Raw genomic sequence first — 21,421 nt, 5'->3', positions numbered from 1 at the left:
ATGCAGAGCATGAATTCTGGGTATGGGTCACCATACTTGGCTGAATGTCACTTCACTTTCACTTTATTACAAAGACTGACATAAGTGAAATGCTCAATGTTACTGTATCTCTTGTACCACCAAACAGTGGTCTAGACTTTAAAATCTCTTTCATAAAATGTGGTTGAAATATATTGGTGAGTCTTTCACTGACTGATACTTGGATTTTAACTCTAATCAAATTAAACAGCTTTTTATACGATTGTGTGTAAAGAAACTTCAACATTTGTCCTAAGCGTTGTCTGAAGAACAGACACTGTTATTTTAGACATCACTTTTTATTTTCTTTTAAACATGAGTGTATATGGTTTTTAGGTCAAACCACAACAGCTTCCCGTTTGATGAAAAAAATGAACGTCACAGTAACATGTGGAGATCTTCACACGTCTCTGGGGTTTGTGTATGTGGTTTTCAACAACCATACACTCAGTGTTGACTGTGAGCAGAGCTGGTATTTAGAGGTGAGTGTGTTTCTGTCCTCATATTACACCATTATACACACACACATTATATTGTTCTCATCTGTTTTATTTGATCAGGATGGAGTTATGATAGCAGATCCATCAGATCCTCAAACAGTGATTGATCCTGTTATATCTGTCTCATCTGATCGTCTGGTCACGTCTGACTGTGTGAATCTGAAGCATGAGATCCGCTGTGATTCTGCTGGAGTAAATAAGCTCAATTTCTCTCACAACAATTCATGTTTAATATTAATTTATTATTATAAATGCTGCTTTAATGATGCTCTCTTTCATTTCAGGCTCATTTCACTCATGAGATCATGTTCAGAGGTGAGAGAAACGGTAAAACACATCAGTGTGTACTGATTGAGATCAAACTCAGTGTTTCATTGAATATTTTGTGCTTCAAGTGAATCATGATCACTGTTTTTCAGTGAGGAATGAAACTGCAGTGAATCCAAACTCAGGTGAGTTTCAGCTGAAAAATGTTTGATTATTCACTATAAAACACTGCAGATTGGATTCACACTCAATCCAGTTTCAGTCTCAGCAGCTGTTTGTTTTCTGTCATACTGTCTCATATTTGTGATCATTGTGTTTTTAAATATGATCTTAATGAAGTGACTCCAGATTTCCTACATTCAGGTAAAACAGCTTTAAACCTCTTCTAAAAATCACTTATCTTTATAGATCAGCTGACTTTATGTTGTATCACTTGTATAGATCAGCTGTGGTGGCTTTTGGCTCTTTTCATCATCATTGTTCTGGCATTTCTCTGTTTCTTGCTGCGTAAAAGGATCTTCAGGTGAGACTGATCTCAGTTCAGTCAGTAAATCACACACTAGTCATAACTGATAAAGACTCTGATGGAAATGTTTAATAATAAACATTATTCTGTTTTCAGTTGTTTTCAGAAGGAAGCACCAAGCATCTGTCAGCGTGATGTAGAGAGGTGAGTGTGGATGGTGTTTAAACCAATGATGAATCTTCATCTGCTGAAACTGAATGTGTTTCTCACAGGGATCCTGAATCTGGTGCCCAAATGAAGCTCAGATCTGATGAATCTGTTTCACTGAATCAATCTGAATCTGAGCACTTCAAAGATTCGGTGTCAAGAAGATGATCTTCATCCTGAAGAACATGAATCAAACTCAGGATCGCTCGGTCGAGGGAGTTTTGCTTTATTCTGAGCTTCTGGACATTTATTTCCATTTCTGTGTCTCTTTCATTAATGCAGTTGAATCTGTTACATTCTGATGACGTAATATGTGTATAAATGTGTTTGTATTTTATTCTGAGTATTGTGCTCTCTCTTTCTTCCTATAATAATCATGCTGTCTAATCAGCATCTTGATTTGCCACACCTGTGAAGTGGATGGATTATCTCGGCAAAGGAGAAGTGCTCATTAAAACAGATTTACACAGATTTGTGAACAATATTTGAGAGAAATAGTCCTTTTGTGGTTTTATCATTCGTGTAAAAAACAACAACAACAACAACAACAACAACAACAAAACTGTTAGCAAATTCTAATTAAAAAATTTAAATTTAAGATAAACTTTCTCATTTGAATAAACTTTATATACAACAAAATAAACTTAACATGAAATAAATGTGCTTTTATTTCTCAATACACACTGAAATGTGTGTGTGTTTGTTTGTTTCTCCAGAATAGGTCCAGATAGTGTTTAGCCTATAGATACACCTGCACTGCCAATTTCACATGTATTTTTTGTATTTTCAAACTACTAAATAATGCACTTGTATTTTTTTTTTTTTTATTACACACAGTATTTTGTATTTTTATTTAAAATAAATGTTCATGTATTATGCCCATCTCTGATAACCAGTTTTAGAAATTGGTAGATCTGTGTATTTTCCCTTATGAGCCTGAGAACAGCGTTGAGGTTTTAGGCTGAAGCGGAAACATTGTTCATTCAATAGTGCATCATCCTTTGACTTTTATCAGAATCAGCCTAAAACTCTTTCTTTTTTCCGACTTGTTCCACTTAACTTTTTAAGAGTTATTGTCAGCAGAGTCAGCTGATCTTCTCTCCGTTCTCTTCTTAAGAGACACTTCACCACCTGATTCTCTCATATTACTCACCAAGAGAAATTTGGGGATTTTACGAGCTTCTGCTAAAACATTTTTTGCTCTTTCTTTGAATGACTGTGACACTGAAATTTTATAGAGGTTACAATAGCAAGCGTGGGATGGCATACTTCATAGTTGTAGCTTGGTTAGTACTATGGCTAAGTTATCTTATGGAACTACTATTTCAATTAATATTGTTTATTAAATATTATTATTCATAACCTCTGACAGTGCTGGGAAGGTTACTTTGAAAATGTAATAGGTTATAGATTAGTAAGCCTATTGAAAATTGAATAAGTAGTGTAACTAATTCAATTACATTATTAAAGTAATGTAACTGATTGCATTTGATTACTTTTCTAAATTTCTAACAAATGTTTTCAACTGTAACTTATTTCAAAACATTTTAAAGCAGGCAGGGTTCACCTTACAGCAGAACTCAACACTCATTACTGTCAGACTTTCAAGAATCCTTCATCACTTGAATTAAGATTGTAATAATTGAATTTTAAAGCACATCACCACAACATCAGACTTTAGCAGCACCATGTACAATTACAGTACATAAACCAGAAAAAAGGAAATGAAACAGTTATAGTATAAATATGTCCTATTCTGTGTCCTGAAGTCCTGAAATATTTGTGTCTCATATTTTAGAGCAGTCACTGCCATTTGGAAAATAAATCAATTAAACCTATATGTGGGTGTGTGTGAAATTATTCAGATGTAACCCCCTATGTAATCTTAAAAATGTTCATAAGTAACTACTTATGTAACTTTTATGTCCTTATATTTCTCATATTTCTCTCTTTGAAATTTAATGTAGTGTAAATAAATTTCAACCCTTTTCCCTTTTCAACTAAGCCTTGAAGGAAGAGAACGAAGAGAGTGAAGAACTGAGTGAAGTGAAGGAGAAACATCAAAACAAGGAAAAGCTTTGAGTCGCTCGAAGACTAAAAAGACATTTTTAAAAGAAGAGCCAAGAAATCTTTAACCTGCTCTTAGTGTGCAAAGAGTTCCTCGAGCAAACGCAGTCTTGAACTTGACATGTGAAACCACACTGGAGAGAAGCCATATGCATGTGATGAGTGTGTGAAGAGTTTCACACACAAACACACGTAATGTACACTTGAGAGTTCATTCTGGAGAAAAACCATTAATGGTTAGATAGCAGACCAACACTGAATCACCGCTGAGTCAATGTTAATGCATCAACCAAATTATCATTGAATCAATGTTTAACATAGATTTTTCATCAGGGTTGCACCCTCAAATAATGTTATATTGATGATGAAAAATAGATCAAATGGTCCTAAAAATAAAAAATCAACAGGGATGAGCTTTTAATAGATGATTAGGCCTTAGTAAAATTAGGATATTTCAAAAAAAATTATAAAAAGCCTTAGGAAAAACATTACTGGTGTGCAGCTTGAGACAAAACAATGACACTGACATATTTTAAGATCTGTCAGAGCAAGTTATTTTTGGTTAACACAGCTCAAACTTGCATTTTAGTCTGGGACTTGGCTTAAGCTTTGTCTGTGAAGGAGACCGATCTTAAAATACAACATAGGCACAGAATATGACGAAATGGATGACAAAATGACTTAATTACACGGAATGATTAGATGTGAATTTAAGCAAATGCCAGGAAAAGATCTGGTAAAACTGATAACAAACACAAACTGCGTCTGTAAATGGAAGTAAATGCAAATGCCAACAGAGACAGAAACACCAAAGTACAACAGACTGACAGATCCGCGCAACGCTTCAAAATTCAGTTTTCAGACCATATGGTGCAAATACAAACTGAAACTGAAATCAAACATTAACTTTTTTTAGCCACTTCCTAAAATAATTGACATTTCTGTCAAATTTTCCGTTGCGTACAGAAAGTATTCAGACCCCCTTCAAATTTTCACTGTTATATTGCTGCCATTTGCTAAAATCATTTAAATTGAAGAAGAAACAGCCGAGCAACAGAGAAGGACCGCAGCTTGTAAGTGTTTTGTCTCGTTTTCTCATTAGACTACTGTGTGATCGTCACTGCTAGAAAAGTTTTGGTTTAAATTGTGTTTCTTACGTCTTTTCATAAAAAAAAACAAACAAAAAAAACTGGCTATGCGTTCTGTACTAGACTAACTGAGACTTGTCATGGCACTTGTATACTGTTGTTGTTCTCTTGTTGACCTGACTGCTTCTGTTGTTCTCATTTGTAAGTGACTTTGGATAAAATGATAAATGATTAAATGTAAATATAAATGTAAATTTAAATGTTAGTTATGAATACTTAGGACCATGTGATATTTCAGTTTTTCTTTTCTAATAAATCTGCGAAAATGTCAACAACTCTGTGTTTTATGTGAATATGGGTTGCTGTGTGTACATTAATGAGGAAAACAAATTAACATAAATTATTTTAGCAAATGGCTGCAATATAACAAAGAGTGAAAAATTAAAGGGGGTCTGAATACTTTCCGTACCCACTATATATAGACAGATTTTTGTGGCTGCTGTTTATGAATAAAGCTTTAGCCTATGTTAATAATGTTTATTGAGTTTGGTCATTTAAAAACCGTTTTAATGCATACGCCACTTTAAACTTTTCCCTTGGGAGGAAAACATTTAATGCGCAATTAAACATGTTGCGTTCTAATTCTGGACTCGCCTGCATGCCTGTACATTATATCCTTTATTAATAATGTGTTTACTGAACTTGGTCCTTTAAAAACACAGTGGTAATGCATTAAGCCACATTATGCATTTTAGAATGTCCCCCGGTGGTTGTGTGTGTTTGTGTGTGTGTGTGTGTGTGTGTGTGTGGCAGATAGTTGGGAGGAAGTCACTTCACAGGAAACTTGCGTGTTGCGTAGGCCCACAATTTGCTTTCATGGTCTGGGCTGTTCTCTTTTTCTGCTTGATTAATAAGGTGTGTCTTCCAGTTTCACTGTTTTAGTAGGATAGATTAAGCCACGTTAAATGTTTGTAAAATAGTCTGCGGCATATCCCCGCGCTAATGGTACAGCCCACAGTGCAAATTGTAAGATATAAAAAAAATTTACAAATAGAAAATTGTTTCGATTTTATTTATAAAATGAACATTTCTGAAGTCACAATTTAGAAAAAGTAAAATTTAAAAAAGGTAAGAAAATGGCAATTGTTAATTTATGAAGTACCTGAAAGAAATAGAAAAAATGAATGTTTGGTTTATTTTTTTATTTTATTTTTGCATTTGCTCCATGTTGTCTGAAAATTGAATTGTGAAGCATTACACTGACCATGACACATTATCACAGTTTGCTGTTAATGAAGCTACTTTTCTGATTCAAAAAGGATGTCCTTACTCCTCATTAAATGGTCTGATGAACAAAAAGTCAATGTCCTGAGCTGTTCAGGGGCACAACCATCTGGAAAAATATTGATGGGGTGTCAAGAAAGGGGCAGGAATTTTGAGGGGTGGCAACATATGGCAGACGTACATACAGGTGCTGGTCATATAATTATAATATCATCAAAAAGTTGATTTATTTCATTAATTCCATTCAAAAAGTGAAACTTGTATTTTATATTAATTCCTTAAACACAGACTGGTTTATTTCAAATGTGTATTTCTTTTAATTTTGATGATTATAACTGACAACTAAGGAAAATCCCAAATTCAGTATCTCAGAAAATTAGAATATAACTTAAGACCAATACAAAGAAAGGATTTTTAGAAATCTTGGCCAACTGAAAAGTATGAACATGAAAAATATGAGCATGTACAGCACTCAATACTTAGTTGGGGCTCCTTTTGCCTGAATTACTGCAGCAATGCAGCGTGGCATGGAGTCGATCAGTCTGTGGCATTGCTCAGGTGTTATGAGAGCCCAGGTTGCTCTGATAGTGGCCTTCAGCTCTTCTGCTTTCTTGGGTCTGGCATATCACATCTTCCTCTTCACAATAACATATAGACTTTTTATGGGGTTAAGGTCAGGCGAGTTTGCTGGCCAATTAAGAACAGGGATACCATGGTCATTAAACCAGGTACTGGTAGATTTGGCACTATGTGCAGGTGCAAAGTCATTTTGGAAAATGAAATCTGCATCTCCATAAAGTTGGTCAGCAGCAGAAAGCATGAAGTTGGATTGTGTGCCTCTACTCTCTTCCTCCAGACTCTGGGATCCTGAATTCCAAAGGAAATGCAAAATTTACTTTAATCAGAGAACCTAACTTTGGACCACTCAGCAGCAGTCCAGTCCTTTTTGAAGCAAGACGATTCTGATGCTGTCTGTTGTTCAAGATTGGCTTGACACAAGGAATGCGAAGCTGAAACCCATGTCTTCCCAGCTAGAATTTTTGTGTTCTAAAAATGTTCTCAGAACATTACTATGATTGTTCTAACAATGTTTTTAGCGGGTAGTTTTATTTTTGTTCCCAGAACGTTCTCTCAAAAGATAGGATAATATTCTCTAAAAACATTCCAAAAATGTTTATTAATAACATTATTAGAACATTATCCCCTAACATTCTAATTAAGATTTAAGCGGATGCCTTGCCTCGCCTTGTTTAAAGTAATAGTTTGGTCTGATGTCACCATAATGTTGGTAAGTGTTGTCTTTAGTTGTGCAATTTGACACTTGACTTATCAGTGTTGTTCTTTAACTGCTGTAATCTTTATTGTGGCAAAAACAGCAAGAATACATGTGGTTTGATGGTGCTGGTTGCTTGCTGATGAGTAACTTAAAGCAGATTATTTTAATGATTTGAAAACATATACTCTTTTCTTTTGTCACACAAACATCAGGATTCAGTTTATGAATCTCAATAATGGTGACATGCTTCATGCTGCAATGTATTCTGGGTACATCACACAAAACTCATCCATGTCACCCAGAATGCACCACGGCATGAAGCATGTCACCATTGTTGAGATCCATACAGTAATTCTTGAGGTCTCTGTGTGTCTAACCTTTCTCTGGTTCATTAACAATGTACTTTAAAAAGAACAGACAAAATATGATATACATTTGTATGATCTTATGCATTGCATCTGCTATAGTCACTAATATTAAATTAATAGCATAGAACTCCAGATAAATCAAGCTGGCCAGATTACTACATGAGGAAATTTTTAATATTAGTAAGTAACCAACATCACCTGATGACATTTGTCTCTCACTGTTTTCGCTGCAACAAATATAGTTGCAGCAGTTAAATGAACCGTAACTGAAAGAGTCATACTGCCTAAGTACCTAGTCAAACTAAACTATTATTTTCAATAAACCATCAACACCTCTGTTAATCTCAATAAGAACTTTTTTACATTTATGACAGAAATAAATCTTGTTTATAATAAGTGAAGTTGGTAATACTGTTTTTGGAGTATTTTCGCTAGAGTTTGACATCAAACAGAAGTTGGGTTTTCACTTTCAACCAACATTTGACTTCTGAGCAATGTCAGTCCATATCTAGTGTGATGGGAATCTTTATTAGAATGTTAGAGAATAATGTTTTAACAATGTTATCAATAGACATTTTTAGAATGTTTTTAGAGAATGTTATCCTAACTTTTAGTAGAACCTTCTGGGAACTAAAATAAAACTAGCCACTGAAAACGTTCCTAGAACATTAAACATTTCTAGGTGGGTTTCATATGTCTGTGCATAGTGGTTCTTGAAGCACTTACTCCAGCTCTTTGTGAATCTCCCCCACATTTTTGAATGGGTTTTGTTTCACAATCCTCTCCAGGGTGCAGTTATCCATATTGCTTATACACAGCAAAATCCCCAGTGTTAATTTAACACTCTGAGTGTGGACTCATATAAACACTGAAGCAGTGTTAAAAGTAACACTGAAGCAGAGTTGAAGTTAATGAGATAATTAAGAAGTTAATTGAGTTATGATTGACCATTATTGAAGACACCTGATGTTAACAAGCAGAATCACCAAACGAGAAAATCACAATTTGTGTGTCACCATTATAGTGGTCAGTGTTTGCTTTAGTTGGGATCTTGACCCTCCAGTTATTTTCTTTTAGACTTTGTGTGGCTGTGGTAACTGGTTTTTAACATAGAGACAGACCACAGCAAATGCAATCAAGTGGTATTGATTTTGGTTTGAACTATTTGTCCTTTGTCATTGCAGCATGAATAAATTATGAGCTGAACTATCTTTTTAACTTTTTATTCTAAGTATATTTTATTTTTGCTGTTTTTATGTAAAAAAAAAAATTATCTAGTTTTGTGATTTTCAGAGTATATCTGTTTATCTGAAAATGCTATTTGTCACCTTTGTTGAGATTCATACGCTGATTCTTGTTATCTGTGCGTGCCTAAAATAAAGACTTAAAAAAAAAAAAAATTCAGAATCACTTGCAAAAAGATACCTGCAAAGTGTACAGAAAATACAGACTCTTTCATTGAGGAAACAAAGCTGTTACAATCAGTAAGGGATGTTTTACTTAACAAAAAGAGTTTAAAGTAGCTCAGCAATTCAGGTCTAACAACGATTACATTAAAACATAATCATCACCACCCGATGACTTTTGCTGTTGGTTTGCCGAACACATTTTAAAAGTGAAAGTCACAAACCAAGATCCCAACTAAAGCAAACACTGACCACTATAATGGTGACACACAAATTGTGATTTTCTGGTTTGGTGAGTCTGCTTGTTAACATCAGGTGTCTTCAATAATGGTCAATCATAACTCAATAACTCATAATAACTCATAATAACTCATAACTCTGCTTCAGTGTTTATATGAGGCCACACTCAGAGTGCTAAATTAACACTGGGGATTTTGCTGTGTACACTTTTTTCGATCACATGTTTTCCTTCCCTTCTCCTCTCTATTAATGTGCTTGGACACAGAGCTCTCTGAACAGCCAGCCTCTTTTGCAATGACCTTTTGTGTCTTGCCCTCCTTGTGCAAGGTGTCAGTGGTCATCTTTTGGACAACTGTAAGTTCAGCAGTCTTCCCCATGATTGTGTAGTCTACAGAACTAGAATGAGAGACCATTTAAAGGCTTTGCAGGTGTTTTGAGTTAATTAGCTGATCAGAATGTGTCACCAGGTGTCTTCAATATTGAACCTTTTCACAATATTCTAATTCTCTGAGATACTGAATTTGGGATTTTCCTTAGTTGTCAGTTATAATCATCAAAATTAAAAGAAAGAAATATTTGAAATATATCAGTCTGTGTGTAATGAATGGATATAATATACAAGTTTCACTTTTTGAAAGGAATTAGTGAAATAAATAAACTTTTTGATGATATTCTAATTATATGACCAGCACATGTCTTGCATTTGAATAGGAATAGGTGACCATACAATGTGATCTCACTTAATAGGAGATAGAAGTGTGATAGAAGTAAGGGGCATTATCACAGGAAAGACATTAAGGTTAAGACACAGGTGATGAGTGTAAGATGTGTGAGAGGGGAAGCAAACTGTTTAGCTGACAATAATAATAAATTAACCATTATACAAATGTTCTTTTAGAAATTGTTTTCGAAAAACATGGTGTTATTGTTTTGGCAAGTTTAAATTAAAACATCTAGGAAGATGTGTTGTGATACTCCTTTAAAATAACGTTTTAGTAGATTTTTTAAAGTATATTTTACTGTGCAATTTCTTACATTTTTTTTTTTTTTTTGAGTTAGACCAACTTTTATTTTGGTGGGTTGTAGACATTTGTAGAGGTGGGTTGGATACAGAGTTTCTATTTTTTTTAACCCTTGTGTGTTGTTGGGGACGTTTTCGTCCACTAAGGGGTAAAGTTGAGTCTTATTTTGGACACAACTTTCTCTGTGTTTGAGCTAATGGAATGATTTATGGTGACAAATCTTATTTTGACCCATATTTTTTTTCCAAAAACTCAACGGTACACTCTGGGCAAATTCACTACCCTTTCGAGTTGTTCGTGGATGAAAACATCCACTAAATTAAACTGTTGTAAAAATGTACCAGATAAATATTTTTTTCAATTTTTTTTTGCATAAATCTATTAATCAACCTCAGTCCTGATCAAAACTACCAAATGTTTGAAAAAATTCCAAGATTTTAACTTTAACTTTAATTACCAAGTTCATAAATGATGTGACTGATTTGGGAAAAAAAAAAACACACACACAAAATTACATATTTTCAATATAAAAAGTGATTGTGGACTGGATATTTTTTTTTACCTTTTATCACAGTCTTGGGCATGTCAAAGATTAGAAAAAAATTGGCTTTGATGCATTGTTAGTTTTTGTGCAGCATTAGATTTAAATTTTTTCTCCCTAATTAGTTGTTGGTGGCTGTTTTTGCCCCATTGACTTCCATTATAACAACATAATTTAATTGCAAAGCCGTGACACCATATAATCATGCATTCTTGATTGTTTGTGGTTTTCCCTTTTGGGAAGAGGTAAAAAAATATATATATTTTTACAGTTGATCACTAGGTGGGACCATTAACCCTTTAGATAGGCCTGTGCAAAAAAAGGCTTACTTTCTGGCTTGTATAATCATCACCACCCGATGACTTTCGCTGTTGGCTTGCCGAACACATTTTAAAAGTGAAAGTCACAAACCAAGATCCCAACTAAAGCAAACACTGACCACTATAATGGTGACACACAAATTGTGATTTTCTGGTTTGGTGAGTCTGCTTGTTAACATCAGGTGTCTTCAATAATGGTCAATCATAACTCAATAACTCATAATAACTCATAATAACACATAACTCTGCTTCAGTGTTTATATGAGGCCACACTCAGAGTGCTAAATTAACACTGGGGATTTTGCTGTGTACACTTTTTTCAATCACATGTTTTCCTTCCCTTCTTCTCTCTATTAATGTGCTTGGACACAGAGCTCTGTGAACAGTCAGCCTCTTTTGCAATGACCTTTTGTGTCTTGCCCTCCTTGTGCAAGGTGTCAGTGGTCATCTTTTGGACAACTGTAAGTTCAGCAGTCTTCCCCATGATTGTGTAGTCTACAGAACTAGACTGAGAGACCATTTAAAGGCTTTGCAGGTGTTTTGAGTTAATTAGCTGATTAGAGTGTGTCACCAGGTGTCTTCAATATTGAACCTTTTCACAATATTCTAATTCTCTGAGATACTGAATTTGGGATTTCCTTAGTTGTCAGTTATAATCATCAAAATTAAAAGAAAGAAACATTTGAAATATATCAGTCTGTGTGTAATGAATGGATATAATATACAAGTTTCACTTTTTGAAAGGAATTAGTGAAATAAACTTTTTGATGATATTCTAATTATATGACCAGCACCTGTATATTGAATTTAGTCACAGTTATTACAGTTTAATGATAAATAGTATATGTACACACTACAGAAGTGTACAGGCTGCCATTTACAAACTTAATCTCATGCAATCAATGTCTTGCATTTGAAACAGTTCATATAAGGAATAGGTGACCATACAATGTGATCTCACTTAATAGGAGATAGAAGTGTGATAGAAGTAAGGGGCATTATCACAGGAAAGACATTAAGGTTAAGACACAGGTGATGAGTGTAAGATGTGTGAGAGGGGAAGCAAACTGTTTAGCTGACAATAATAATAAATTAACCATTATACAAATACACATGTTCTTTTAGAAATTGTTTTCGAAAAAAATGGTGTTATTGTTTTGGCAAGTTTAAATTAAAACATCTAGGAAGATGTGTTGTGATACTCCTTTAAAATAACGTTTTTGTAGATTTTTTTAAAGTATATTTTACTGTGCAATTTCTTACTTTTTTTTTTTTTTTTTTTTTTTGAGTTAGACCAACTTTTATTTTGGTGGGTTGTAGACATTTGTAGAGGTGGGTTGGATACAGAGTTTCTATGTTTTTTAACCCTTGTGTGTTGTTGGGGACGTTTTCGTCCACTAGGGGGTAAAGTTGAGTCTTATTTTGGCCACAACTTTCTCTGTGTTTGAGCTAATGGAATGATTTATGGTGACAAATCTTATTTTGACCCATATTTTTTTCAAAAACTCAACGGTACACTCTGGCCAAATTCACTACCCTTTCGAGTTGTTCGTGGATGAAAACATCCACTAAATTAAACTGCTGTAAAAATGTACCAGATAAATATTTTTTTCACTTTTTTTTTGCATAAATCTATTAATCAACCTCAGTCCTGATCAAAACTACCAAATGTTTGAAAAAATTCCAAGATTTTAACTTTAACTTTAATTACCAAGTTCATAAATGATGTCACTGATTTGGGAAAAAAAAAACCACACAAAATTACATATTTTCAATATAAAAAGTGATTGTGGACTGGATATTTTTTTACCTTTTATCACAGTCTTGGGCATGTCAAAGATTAGAAAAAAATTGGCTTTGATGCATTGTTAGTTTTTGTGCAGCATTAGATTTAAATTTTTTCTCCCTAATTAGTTGTTGGTGGCTGTTTTTGCCCCATTGACTTCCATTATAACAACATAATTTAATTGCAAAGCCATGACACCATATAATCATGCATTCTTGATTGTTTGTGGTTTTCCCTTTTGGGAAGAGGTAAAAAAATATATTTTTACAGTTGATCACTAGGTGGGACCATTAACCCTTTAGATAGGCCTGTGCAAAAAAAGGCTTATTTTCTGGCTTGTATATGGAGTTACATGGCTTATAACAGCAACTTATATTGTGTGTGTGTGTGTGTGTGTGTGTGTGTGTGTGTGTGTGTGTGTGTGTGTGTGTGTGTGTGTGTGTGTGTGTGTGTGTGTGTGTGTGTGTGTGTGTGTTTGAGAAAGAGAGAGACAGAGTGTGTGAGAGAGACCTCAAGAGAAGAGCACAACTAAAGCAAACACTGACCACTGTAATGGTAACCAATAATTTACCCTTTTCTCCTTTAGTGATTCTGTTCGTGAACATTAGGTGTCTTCAATAACTCTGTTTTGGGGGCCTTAAGACACAACCTTTTGAACATGATGCCTGTATCATATCTATGTAAGCAACAAAAATGTTAATTTGTAAAAAGGTTGACATCATGTGCATGCATACAATGTTTTCACAGGGTGTTTCATGATCGCCAACTACTGGCCTTGCATGCATAACATAGTATTCTTTGGCATAATGTTTTTTGTTTGTTTGTTTTTTGTCCAATTAAATCAATATTTTTGTGTAAATTTTACTTCATTTTTTAAATGTTATTCTACTCATTTTGAATGGTTAATTCTAATTAATTCTAATGTGTTAATTTTAATTAATAATATTGCTTGTAATCTGTTGTCACAAGTTTATTGAGTAAATATAGAGAATCACTTTTTACAGTGATTGTTTATATGTTATATATCAGTAAATCATATATCCTCGATATGGAGTATTTACTCAATATACAAATGTTTCCAAATCTGTATGAGTTTCTTTCTTCTGTTGAATACAAAAGAATATAACGAATGCTGGTAACCAGACAGCTGATGGTAGCATTGACTTCCATAGTATTTTTTCCCTATTATGGAAGTCATTGGTTACCGTCAGATGCTGATTTACTAACATTATTTAACATATCTTGTGTTCAACAGAAGAAACTGATACAGATTTGGAACAAAATGTAGGTGAGTAAATGACCATTTAAATTTCTGGGTGAACTATCCCTTAAATAATCATATTAAGCCATTTTTTTGTTTTTTTTTGTTTTTTTCCGCCCCCAAAGATAAGGCCTCTTGAAAAGATAATGAAGGCTTTTCTCATTCTATTTAAGATACCTAAGACTTTTTATAGACATACATTTGATCAAACTGAATTTGGGATTTCCAAGGACCCATGTGGACTCTGACTTACTTAACATGCACATAAATGAGTGTTGAATGAAAAAGTTTGTTTCTCAAAATAAAATAAATAAATAAATAAAAAAACAAGTAAAAAAAAATAAAATGCAAAATAACTTAAAATTTACATGACAATCACACATCTGGCATCTTCACATTGAAGAATCCGCTTTGTTCATAACTTTGTCAAATCCTTGACAGGGACCCTCTGGAGTCTAAGGGTATTTTTGGGGCCTGGAGAAGTTTTGTAATGCCCTGATATTTGTGCTTTTTTCAGTTTCTTATAAATATCTAAATGGGTAAAGTCTAATATCACTGTAATCAGCACAAACAGGGCTATAATAATATGTGAAATGCATGCATGTACATGATTGTATTTTTGAGAAAAAAAATTTTTATGCATGGTTAGTGAGAAACTAAAAATGTTAAATCACTTGAATAAGGCCATAAAACACATACATAACATTGGTTCCCGGGACTGTTGAGAACTGGAGCTTGTAGCTTAGAATTTTTCTTTCTAAATTATGTGAAAATCATCTTGTTTACTCACTCACAGAAAACAATATATTGATTTAAATTTTCTAAGACACTTTTTGTTGGTAAAAGTCATATGCGAGTAGGCGTCAACTATTATGAATATCATTGTGATTTACACCAGAGAAGACAAAGGCCTGCATAATGAGCTACATAATGAGCCTCTCATTCAACTGTGCCACTCTGAGGGAGGACTTACAAGAAAGAATGTGAGAACAAAATAAAAGTATATAATTTTATGTTTGATGTTTATTAAGAATATATTTAATTATCCCACAACATAATTTAATATCCACTTGGGGGAGCAGTTAAACAGTTTATTAGGAACAATCAAAGCTGACTTTCAAATTTTTTGGCATCCTTTCTCCAGTCACACAATCCTTCAGAAATCCTTTTAACAATCTTATTTTCTACCAAAAAAAAAAACATTTATTATCATCATCATCATTATTATTATTATTAATGTTGAAAAGAGCTGAGGATATTTTTCAGGTTTTTTTAGGGGGATAAATTGAAATAACTGCATTGTTTTTACATTTTTTAGAGTTATCTCTATTTGTCACATTTATATTATTTACATCAAGCTATTGAATGGTATAGTATTGTATATTGTTATTGAAACTTCATAATGTTTCACTTGATTATACATTTAGTCAGGAATTATAGTTTGGAAAAAGTATTTGGAAAAAGTCTAACTAGTAAAATGTTTACACGTTATGTGAAAACTAGTACAAATAAATAAAGAGAGACTTACTCTGTTTATGATCTCTGCTGAATAAAGTGCTTCATTCTTTTTTCTGAGGAAATCCATTTCTCAAATCCTCAACCACATCACATCTTTTTGGGGTGAATTATGTCTTAGTCCTCTCATCGCGAAGCAAACAGTAAAATAAAATAAAAACTTGAAGAACAGTCTCGCTGCTTTTTCTTCTGTGTGTGTGTATTCAAGCCGCGCGCTTCAGTTTGAATCTGAATAGCGCGTTCAGCGCGGGGGCGTGGTCACATTAGATATAATGAGCGGAGATATGAAAAATAGACATCGCGTTGTTTTCATATGGATTACTTTATCTCAGAATATTTGTTTTCGGCAGCACTTGTTTAGTTTAAAAGTAGACATTTCAGGCTTTCTATAGATATCTCTCTCATGTCTCTTCGTTGAGTATTCACAGAGTTACACTTCATTTTAACCCTTTCGAGTCGATTAACGCATATATGCGTTTTGAGTCATTTTCACCTGATAACCCCGAAAATAACTTAAATTACACTCTCAGTTTTAATCGTACAGATAAGAGCAATACATCAATCGAATCTGTAAAGGGTCTAGTTTTTTTTGGATACAGACATAATAACAAAAAACCTTTGTGCACTTATAAAATAAAGATAACAAACAAGGTGCGCTGTCTACAGTCTTTGTCTCCGCTGATCGTCATGTACAAACATTTCATTAAAATGAACTGTAACTCCGTGAATACTCAAAGAAGAGACATGAGAGAGATATCTATAGAAAGCCTGAAATGTCTACTTTTAAACTAAACAAGTGCTGCCGAAAACAAATATTCTGAGATAAAGTAATCCATATGAAAACAACGCGATGTCTATTTTTCATATCTCCGCTCATTATATCTAATGTGACCACGCCCCCGCGCTTAACGCGCTATTCAGATTCAAACTGAAGCGCGCGGCTTGAATACACACACACAGAAGAAAAAGCAGCCAGACTGTTCTTCAAGTTTTTATTTTATTTTACTGTTTGCTTCGCGATGAGAGGACTAAGACATAATTCACCCCAAAAAGATGTGATGTGGTTGAGGATTTGAGAAATGGATTTCCTCAGAAAAAAGAATGAAGCACTTTATTCAGCAGAGATCATAAACAGAGTAAGTCTCTCTTTATTTATTTGTACTAGTTTTCACATAACGTGTAAACATTTTACTAGTTAGACTTTTTCCAAATACTTTTTCCAAACTATAATTCCTGACTAAATGTATAATCAAGTGAAACATTATGAAGTTTCAATAACAATATACAATACTATACCATTCAAAAGCTTGATGTAAATAATATGAATGTGACAAATAGAGATAACTCTAACAAATGTAAAAACAATGCAGTTCTTTCGATTTATTCCCCCTAAAAAAACCTGAAAAATATTATCAGCTCTTTTCAACATTAATAATAATAATAATAATGATGATGATAATAAATGGGGTTTATTTGGTAGAAAATAAGATTGTTAAAAGGATTTCTGAAGGATTGTGTGACTAGAGAAAGGATGCCAAAAAATTTGAAAGTCAGCTTTGATTGTTCCTAATAAACTGTTTAACTGCTCCCCCAAGTGGATATTAAATTATGTTGTGGGATAATTAAATATATTCTTAATAAACTACAAACATAAAATTATATACTTTTATTTTGTTCTCTTTCTTGTAAGTCCTCCCTCACAGTGGCACAGTTGAATGGGAGGCTCATTATGCAGCTCATTATGCAGGGCTTTGTCTTCTCAGGTGTAAATCACAATGATATTCATGATAGTTGACGCCTACTCGCATATGACTTTTACCAACAAAAAGTGTTTTAGAAAATTTAAATCAATATATTGTTTTCTGTGAGTGAGTAAACAAGATGATTTTCACATCATTCAAAAAGAAAAATTCTAGGCTACAAGCTCCAGTTCTCAACTTTTCCGGCAACCAATTTTATGTATGTGTTTTATTCCCTTATTCAAGTGATTTAACATTTTTAGTTTTTCACTAACCATGCATAACATTTTTTTTCTCAAAAATACAATCATGTACATTAGGGATGCACGATATTGGATTTTGGCCGATATTCGATATGCCGATATTTTCTAAATAATTTTGGCCGATGCCGATACCGATATCGATATATATACAAATATATACTGATATATTTACAAATATATACTGATATATTTAAACTTTAATTTTACTGAAGAGAAATCCATGTATCTCTTCTGTACTGATTCTACCATAAATTTATTATTTTACAAATGTAGACAGACATTCACATCTGAAAAACAGGTCAATTATTTCACTTGGAGAATATCGGTTTGGCTCATCGGCAGAAATATTCATATCGGCCGATACCGATAATGGTAATTTTAAGCTTTTATCGGCCGATACCGATGTTGTGCCGATATTATCGTGCATCCCTAATGTACATGCATGGGTTTCACATATTATTATAGCCCAGTTTGTGCTGATTACAGTGATATTAGACTTTACCCATTTAGATATTTATAAGAAACTGAAAAAAGCACAAATGTCAGGGCATGACAAAACTTCTCAAGGCCCCAAAAATAGCTTAGACTCCAGAGGGTTAATGACGTGTTTGTACATGACGATCAGCGCACACAAAGGCTGCAGACAGCGCACCTTTTTTGTTATCTTTATTTTATAAGTGCACAAAGGTGTTTTGTTATTATGTCTGTATCCAAAAAAAGTAGACCCTTTACAGATTCGATTGATGTATCGCTCTTATCTGTACGATTAAAACTGAGAGTGTAATTTAAGTTCTTTTCGGGGTTATCAGGAGAAAATGACTCAAAACGCATATATGCCGTTAATCGACTTCAAAGGGTTAAACCCCAAACCTCCAGACCGAGTTCTTTCACTTTCGACAGTTGTTCAGCCAGTATTACAGTCACTCTGGTGTATGTTGTGGCTTAGTCGTTAGAGAGTATGACTCCTAACCCTAAGGTTGTGGGTTTGAGTCTTGGGCCAGCAATACCACGACTGAGGTGCCCTTGAGAAAGGCATCGACACCCCAACTGCTCCCTGGGTGCCGCAGTATAAATGGCTGCCATCTGCTCTGTGTGTGTGTGTTCACTGCTGTGTGTGTGCACTTTGGATGGGTTAAATGCAGAGCATGATTTCTGAGTATGGGTCACTTTCAGTTCATTTTACAATAAACAAGGTCTTGAAAGTGAAACCCACCATCCTCTGACCTTGATTTAAAAAAAAAAAAGTAAAAATGAAGAGTATGCAACACCTGTCGCAGATAACAATTTACATTAAATCATTCTTACCTTGTTCAAGCAAACCTGGGTAATATCCCTCTGATGGGCCTATGAGTCATTATTTATTTTCACATAGCCTATTTGGAATTATCACAAACAAAACAGTTTAATTTAATGAATTGTTTCACATAAATACAGCGATCTGATTATTGAAGAGATTGAAAAACACATTATCGTAAAACACAATTTGTGTTCCACTATAAAACTGATTTTGAAAGCTGAGACATTAAAAGCAGCTCTATTTTTTTCAAGGCGCATCTGCACCACATTGAGTAAAAAACATCATCTGCACCACATCGAGTAAAAAACATCTCAACCTTTCAGAAGGCTGCAAGCACACCACAGGTCATGTGACAAGAACCAATTCAATCAGCTTCCTTCGGGGGGGAAATTCCCTGTGGTTTTTGAAGAATGGGGAAAACACTGCGTGTTTCTTACTTTTCTTCGCCGATTTATTAATTAATTAATTTATTTTTATTATTAATTAATTAATTTATTTATTTATTTATTTTAGTTGCTAGTGGAGATGAGTTCAGAAAATTAACAGGATTCATCCTCTGATGAGCATGTGCTCATCATTTCACAAAAATGTACCAAATTTATTTCCATTAAAGTTTTGAAAGAGGGATTGACAGGCTAAATCCCACCATGGGGGAAATACAGACCAAATTTCAACACTGATCCAATGTTATTTAACATTGATTTCTCAACCTCAGCCAAAATGATGATTATAATGGAATTTCAACATTAAATCAATGTCACCATACTATCTCATGCGATCGGTATGTAAAAAGCTTCACACAGAAACCACATCTTACAGGGCAAATGAAGATCCACGCTGGAGAAAAAATGTATGCGTATCAGTGTGGGAAGAGTTTCACACAATCATTGTACCTTACTCTAAACATGAGGAGTCATACAAGATAGAAGCTGTACGTACGTTAGCAATGCGGCAAAATGTTTCTGTGGGCTTTAAACCTGAGGAAACACCTGACAATTCATTCAATAGAGAAGCCACATTCATGAGGTCCACTGTCTGTCACAGCAGCGCCATCTGGCGTAGAGCACAGAAAACACAACACTGAACACAACACTGAACACAAGCGCCATCTAGTGGCGACAAAACAGTACAGCACACATGAACACAAGCGCCTCCTGTAAAAACAGCTCTAGTGAAAGACAAGAAGAATTTTACTTGTTTGATTATTTATACAAGTAGGCATGTATAATAAAAACTTTGCTAAAATTGGAAAAGTTACGCTATTGTAAATGAACATTCATTATACACACTTCAGATTTTACCGCATAGTTATAATACACAAATTCATGAGCCATTTTTACTGAAATATTTAGTGCATGGTTTCTGGTCTCTGGCACGAGCGGAAGACATCTGTAACATCTCAACCAGCAGGAGTAACCTGTTTCTGAACCCTTCAGGAAGCTCAATGCCTCTGCTGCTAGATCTCATCTTAAAGTCTCCATAAGAAAATAAACACAAACTGTATATTTATTTTTTTCTCATGTAGACTACGCATTTAAAATGTCAGATGTCATCCAAAACAGAAGATGATATTGCACATTATTGGAAAAACACCAGTAATAAAATGAAACGGGCTACACCTCGTATCAGCAAGTTAGGAAGCACAAGGTTTTGGTTTTCCTTTTCTGAACAGTGATTTTCATTCGATGTGTAAGATCAGGTGACTCCTCGGAAAGCAGAACTTGTCTTATTTCACAATCTCTATTTAACAATCAGCAGCGCTGGAAATTGCGCAAATATCCAACCTTCAGATCGATCGACGGATCATTGTACATCATTCAACTTATGAGTCAAACGAAACACACTCGAAGCTGTTTGTGATTTCTTCATACAGGTGAGATCAGATCACTTGTTCAGGTAATTGCTGAATCCAACAAAGCGAAAGTAAACACAGAAAACATGCTTCAGTTATTATATAGATGCTTGTTTTGCCAGCTTGTCGCCAGTAGCATATTAATTATTTTTCGTCACTATTGACACTAATGGACTCTCTCTCTCTCTCTCTCTCTCTCTCTCTCTCTCTCTCTCTCTCTCTCTCTATATATATCATCTTGAAATCAATATGATCATATTAATCTAAATTGAATAAGTTTTATTTTGATTGTCATGCACAATGCTTCATTGGGATTGTAGTTCTTTCCCTTAAAGTTAGCAGTGATTATTTTTATTTCTATTTTGCTGATTGGTTTTGTTCAACTCTTTAATAAAAACTTAAAAAATAAATAAATAAAATTCCAGAACCAAGTGTGCTTTAAAATTGTCTTCCACTGTTGCAAGGTATTAACTTCTACTGGGACAGTATGGGCATAGGCCTATATTTACTCCACCACCTTTCCTTGCAATCATATTTTCAAACCCCTGCAGAAAGTTAAGTGCTTGTACGACTTCATTAAACATTTTTCTACATAGTGCTTGTTTGTTTTGGAACATTTTAATGTTAAATGCAATCAC

General features: G+C 34.1%; 1 protein-coding gene and 1 long non-coding RNA gene across 3 annotated transcripts in view; both read left to right on the top strand.

The window, feature by feature from the left end:
* Positions 1–1,224: 1,224 nt before the first annotated feature.
* LOC128028746 (uncharacterized) lies at positions 1,225–2,448 on the top strand. The gene is made up of 3 exons (XR_008187246.1): positions 1,225–1,308; positions 1,408–1,455; positions 1,524–2,448. It is a non-coding gene; the product is annotated as an uncharacterized LOC128028746 (long non-coding RNA).
* A 1,946-nt stretch (positions 2,449–4,394) lies between these two features.
* LOC128028701 (E3 ubiquitin/ISG15 ligase TRIM25) overlaps positions 4,395–21,421 on the top strand; it is a 33,166-nt gene continuing 16,139 nt past the window's right edge. The window contains exon 1 of one of the 2 annotated variants that reach the window (XM_052615996.1): positions 4,395–4,598. The gene's annotated coding sequence lies outside the window, so the exon portion shown is untranslated. Of the gene's footprint in view, positions 4,599–20,649; positions 20,805–21,421 lie in introns of those variants that run through there. The other variant, XM_052615998.1, reaches the window with a different exon arrangement.

This window comes from Carassius gibelio, chromosome A15 (genome assembly GCF_023724105.1).
Source record: "Carassius gibelio isolate Cgi1373 ecotype wild population from Czech Republic chromosome A15, carGib1.2-hapl.c, whole genome shotgun sequence".
Lineage (NCBI taxonomy): Eukaryota > Metazoa > Chordata > Actinopteri > Cypriniformes > Cyprinidae > Carassius > Carassius gibelio.
Note: the sequence above shows the minus strand (reverse complement) of the source record. Positions and strands in the feature narration are given on the sequence as shown.